Source organism: Pinus tabuliformis, chromosome 1_2 (assembly GCF_031772625.1).
Source record: "Pinus tabuliformis cultivar Carrire ecotype Pingquan chromosome 1_2, CPIR1, whole genome shotgun sequence".
NCBI classification, from domain to species: Eukaryota; Viridiplantae; Streptophyta; class Pinopsida; order Pinales; family Pinaceae; genus Pinus; species Pinus tabuliformis.
In genome coordinates, this window is record NC_142298.1 from 134428270 (window position 1) to 134434291 (window position 6022).

The following is a 6022-nucleotide window of genomic DNA, read 5'->3' on the forward strand; positions in this document are numbered from 1 at the left end:
TGTCAAAATCAATGTAGAATAAATTATTTGTATCATGGACATTAAAAAATTAATAAGTACAAATGGATTATTAAAAAATACCTATAAAAGTTTGTGGGTGAGAGAAGACACGGTTTTCAAAGAAAACCATTAGGTCGTAAATTTAGTAAATATTAAGTAATAAATCATCTTTATTAATTAGGAAATATTGTTAATGGTTTTTTTTTGAGTTTTGATAAAAATATTTTGTGTATTTTATTTATATTTATTTATTTTGAGATAAAAAAATGTAAATAAGTAAAAATAAAAATTTAATATAACATTTTAAAATATATTTTTATATTTGTTTAAAAATAATAATCTATATTTTATATAGATAAAGAAGATAGTCAAACTTTATAGCAAAAAGAAATTGATAATTTAATAAAACTTTGTGAAGTAATTGATAATTTAAAAAAACTTTTTAAGACACAATTGAGTGATCATAGTCAGAGTTAATAATTTAAGAGATCTTAATTTATTAGATTATTTTTAAGAAATTTTATTATATCGATACAAGTTCAAAAATACCTTTAAGAATGAGTTTTTTTAGTTATTAAAACATTTAAATAAAAAATAACTCTCCAACCATAATAATAATCAATAACTTAACAAGACTTAATAAAATTCAAACCTCACATCAAGCTTTTTTCTAATTCATTAACTTAAAAGCAATTAAATCGAACTTTTTTTAATTCATTAACTTAAAAACAATTAAATTAAAGCATTCATACATATCAACTTTTAATTATAATATAAAACCAACTTATTATAAAAATAATCAATTTATTTTAAATACAAAATATATTAATATGAAAATTAAATAAACTTATTTTATTTATTACTAGATAATACTTTATATTTTACTTTTCAAATATTTTTTAAAATCATTTATTATAAATTTCTTCGAAAAAAAAATTTAGATTTCTTTCCTTTTAAAAATGTAAATGTAAATGATGATAATGGATGATGCAGAGTTAAGAAAAGTACGGTGTTGCCAGCTCCATTGACATCCCAGATAGAAAGGACATCATCAATTTGTATGTGCGACTAGTTTTACCTGTTGTTTATATAATTGTGCAGATTGTGATTAAAATATTCCCACCCTGAGCATGGACGGAGGATATAAACATGTTAAAACGAATTATCTGGTTAACGGCCCACTGATTTGATTTAAATATCATTATTATTGAAATTTACAAAGCTAATAACAACTGCCCACTCCTACGGAATAAGTCACCCTGGAGTTCTTACATTTAAGTAAGAATCCTATGGGATTTCACTGTATGGAAAACCAAGTCACCCTGGAGTTCTTACATTTAAATAAGAATCCTATGGGATTCCACTGTATGGAAAACCTTTGACAAAGAGGACAACAAGGATATTATTTATTGGTGTTGCACTATTACTTACTTGATTTTATCTTTCATGAAATAATATATAATGTATTAATTACAATTTAAGGATAGGCTGTACTGCTAGCCTTTTATTTTTGGTGAAATTCTTATAACATATTATTTATAATTTAAGTATAGGCTGTATTGCAGTTTTGGATATAATAACTTTGGTATTAGTTGATTTTTTTTTTAATCTTAAAATTTAACGTACTGAATTATAGAAAAAAAAAATTTGTTACCTGTATTGATATATTTTTAATTAGATATATATAGTGATTATGAATATTTTTTAAAGTTATATTTTTAAATATAGATTTATGTATGGGTTTTTAGTGAAATTTAAGAGATATATATTTAGTCAATTCTTTTCCAACAAAAGTTTAAAGTAATATTATTTAAAAGAATATATATTTTTTAATTAATAATAATAATTAAAAAATATAAATTTAATTTATTTTTTTAAGAAATTATGTTTTGATTTGTAATAATATATTTAATTTTAATAAACTAAATATTTTATGAAATTTTTAACAATGTGAAAAATTTAATAATAAATTATAATTTTTGAATTTTAAAAGTTTATTTAATTGATTCCAATTAATTTTGTTAAAAATGTTGTCCATAAGCTTGTGTACCATATTTAATTATATGATTATCATGTAATTAAATAAGTTTTTAAATTATGTATGATCTAGGAAATTATAATGTGATTAAATAAATAAAAATTAAAATCAAATGAATTTTTTTTAGAATGAAGGATATTTTTTAAGAAATTTTGGAGTATTAAAAATCCACAATACAAATATTAGAATTTAATGACCCATTTTCTCGATATCTATATAATACATGATTTAACAATATAAAAGAGTCAACATATAATACTTGGTTTGTTATTTGTAGCTATATAAAAGATTCAACTTATTATAAAGAATATTCAACTATATAATATAATTCTCTTATTTTAATTATAAATTTAGTATGCTATTAAGCATATCATAAAGAATGTTCAATCATATCATCTTTATTATTATTATTTTAGTTAATTAGTATATATCCATTTTAAGTATGGATCTAACATGAGCCCAGAGGGATCACATTTTTTCAATATGCAAACTTCTTTAGAGTGCAAAATACAATATGTTATTTTTCATTGTTTAAATTGTATTTGTGAATGCTAAATAGAGTATATATATGACCAAATAAACATTTTAACCATAAAAACTTAATTTTTATAAACTTAAACATCTTATTCACACACTTTTTACTTCCAATTTCTTTATAGCATATTCATTTTTTATTTTTATTTATTTATTTGTTTATTTATTTTCTATAGTTGACATTATTTTTCTATTTAGAACATAATTTTTATTTAAAAGGGGAATGCATAGAATGAGCCTCTAGGCTCAATAAATATATTTTTATTCTAATTAACAAAAATAGTATTTTTATTTTTATTAATAAATTTAGTAGGCTGCTTATAAATTTTATTTTATTTTTTCTTTAATAATAATTGAGAATATCTTTTGTTTGTTTGTCAAGTTAGATTAACCCTAAGCTGATTGGCTTGAGAAACTGCGGCCCAGGGGCATCTAGGTGGTCAAAATCACCACCGGCCTAGGCCACACCAACCCTAAGTTGACTAGATTTCAGCGCGTCTCCTCCCCCTGTAACACCTCAAAATAAAAAATAATTTATTCTCCTTAATTAACAATATTAACTTGTCACCCTAACTCAATCAATGTTACACCTCAAAATAAAAAATAGTTTATTCTCCTTAATTAACAATATTAACTTGTCACCCTAACTCAATCAATGTTACATCTCAAAATAAAAAATAATTTATTCTCCTTAATTAACAATATTAACTTGTCACCCTAACTCAATCAATGCACTGTGTTTAAAAGGTTAAGGGGCCATGAATGACACTAAGGTTTGGGGGGATAATTAAATGACACACAGATTTTCCTCTGCACAACTATCTGACCAAAGCCATGGATATGTGCCACCTGTCCACGCCTCGGTAGAGGTGATGACTCCTTCGCTTAGGTGATTAATGCAGAGATAAGGATGGAATATTGCATCCGGTCATCACAGGTGGCTCGGTAGGAGGACTTAACCTGAAATGAAACCCTAACATATCTTTCCATCTCATTTCACACTGTCTATGAGGAGAGAATACATCTCTGATACGAGCAGGGTAAGAACAATGGAATGAGGGTTTTACCTCTTCCTAAGCGAGTGCTCTTACGGTTTTGGAGACAAAAGGCTGACGGTAGAGACAAGGAGGTAAGCTAACCATATCTATCCTTCATTTGGAAATGCAACTACCTTATTATTTCTTAGCTTAACTCAACATTTGTTGTAGGTATGGTCTAGTGGTCGGTTTTGGATTCCTTCTTCGACCTTGAGAGCCGAATAGAGATATGCTTCTACCATCGAGTTAGATTTATTCTATTCTGGGACACCCTCATAGCTTTTGTTTCCTTTCTGGCAATTGAGAATGACAAATGTTGCTGGTTTACCAAGTATTCGGTGTTTCAACAGTTACACCATTCCTCTCAGGTAACGAAATCCCCCACACAGTTTTCATTTAAGCATTCTCTATAGTTTATCCTCCTGAAGACTATTTCTAATACGTTTTATGGATGCTCTTACAGGTAATGGTTTGAACTTGACTCTGGAGTTGAAGAGCTTTCGAGGAGGAACTAAACCTAAGCTAAATTTTTTTGCTATCTACATGTTGGTCATTTTCCCCAAGTCGACAGTCTACTTGTCCGAGTTGCTAGGTTTGGCTCCAAGATGAGGGTGGGAGGGTTTGTTGGCTTTCGGCATAGCTAACCCTCACCGTAACCCGAAGTCTGTGAGGGTTTTTAGGAAATGGTGGTTATAGCGACTAAATGAATCTAGTTGGGTTTGCAACCAGAGCTTAAATGCGTTTTTCTGAATGTTTCTTCGAACTGTTCATTAATATGGCTGTGACATACATTGTCCATTGTGACTCTATGTATTTTTGTATTTGTATTAAGTTTTTGTTGGGTTATGGGCCATTCTGCCAAGTTCTGGCCCTTACCCTAGTATGTTGTAGGCGGCATATTTGCTGAAGTTTGAATGTAACCTATATGAGAGAATGAATGAAGATGAGAACAAAGGAATACTACTATATATATATAATATATATATATATATATATATCTATATAATTCCTCGAATTTCTCAATTATTTAATATTGTTCTTAATCATGATTTTGGTACCTGTTCGTGAATTGTAATAATTCAAATGAAGGGTTTTGCATATATGCGAGGCTTGATTTAATAAGTGGTAATAAGACATGCATGTATATTGAAACATGGAAGTATATTAAGTCTTTACATATGTATACATATAATCTGGTTCCGCTCCTATTTTGAAATGAAGGCATTAATACATGATATTGCAGACCTTTTCATTTTGGGTAATAGCATTTACCCTGTTTGCTTCTTCTTGGTAAATTGGTATTATTTGTACAGATAGTTGAAATTAATTTCTGTTCCATATTATTCACAGTTAACAGGGCATGGGTAGAAATTGACCTTCTACTGTCACAATATTTGTTCTCTTTTTTATACAGTGAGCATTAAATAGGTTTATGATATTATAATACTGTTGGGTTTAGATTTAATCATACTATGTAACTAGAGAAAAGATTATGCATCCATTTTCTTCTCTATGATGAATAAGTTTGGTATTCAAATGTTACCCATAAATGATCAGTATCTAGCTTAAGACAAGAAATGAGACCATTACTCCTATTACACACCATTTAACTGTCAGAAATAATTAGAATTCTTTGAGTACTTATCTGTTCCGAGTTATTTATTCTGTGCAATTCAATAATCCTTCTGGAAGGTCTCACCACCCAGCCATGGACCTGGCAATCACGTCCACAGTCCCCCACCAAGCACTTCCTGCTCCTAACAGTTGAAATAAAGATAATCGGGTATCTTGGGTGTGAGGACTACTGTCTAGCCTCAAGTCACATACCCATTTGATTGTTTTCCATAAATGAAATCTTCCCACTGGTATCACAACCCAGCTCAGAGAAAAACTCCAACAGCCCCTTTGCTGCCCTTTCCTTTTCCCTTTTGGAGAAAAGTGGTGGCAACTGTTTCCAACTGCTCCAGGAGTTGTTATAACTATTTTTTTATTCTTTTAATAATCTGGTCCAAAGTCTTTTAAATAATAATTAATAGTATTTGTTCTGGCTATTTTAAGCCCAATAGTTTTAATAGTAAATAACATAAATGGAATTTAAACTTGGTGAAAATAACTCATGATGTCTCGTTGTATGTTACAACGCTCTCCCCTTGAGAGGAACACCATCCATGGTGTTCTTTCTCTATGTAAACAGTGTATTATAAGCTTTTCGCATGGCCTCCTCTTCCTCCTAGGTAGCCTCATTCGGGCCAAAGTGCTTCCATTGCACTCTAACTTGGATGATGGCTCGCCTCTGCAAGGTGGTTTCTCTCCTATGGAGGATACTAAGAGGCTCTGCTAGAAATTCTCCCTTGGGTTCTACCTGCACATTCATATTATGTTGTCAGAACATTTCAAAACAATAATCTTTTAA

The 6022-nt window shown here is 28.9% G+C and overlaps 1 long non-coding RNA gene across 1 annotated transcript; it reads left to right on the forward strand.

Moving 5' to 3' along the window:
* The first annotated feature begins 3360 nt into the window (after positions 1-3360).
* LOC149204882 (uncharacterized) lies at positions 3361-4440 on the forward strand. The gene is made up of 3 exons (XR_016251811.1): positions 3361-3701; positions 3781-3977; positions 4073-4440. It is a non-coding gene; the product is annotated as an uncharacterized LOC149204882 (long non-coding RNA).
* The last annotated feature ends 1582 nt before the right edge of the window (positions 4441-6022 follow it).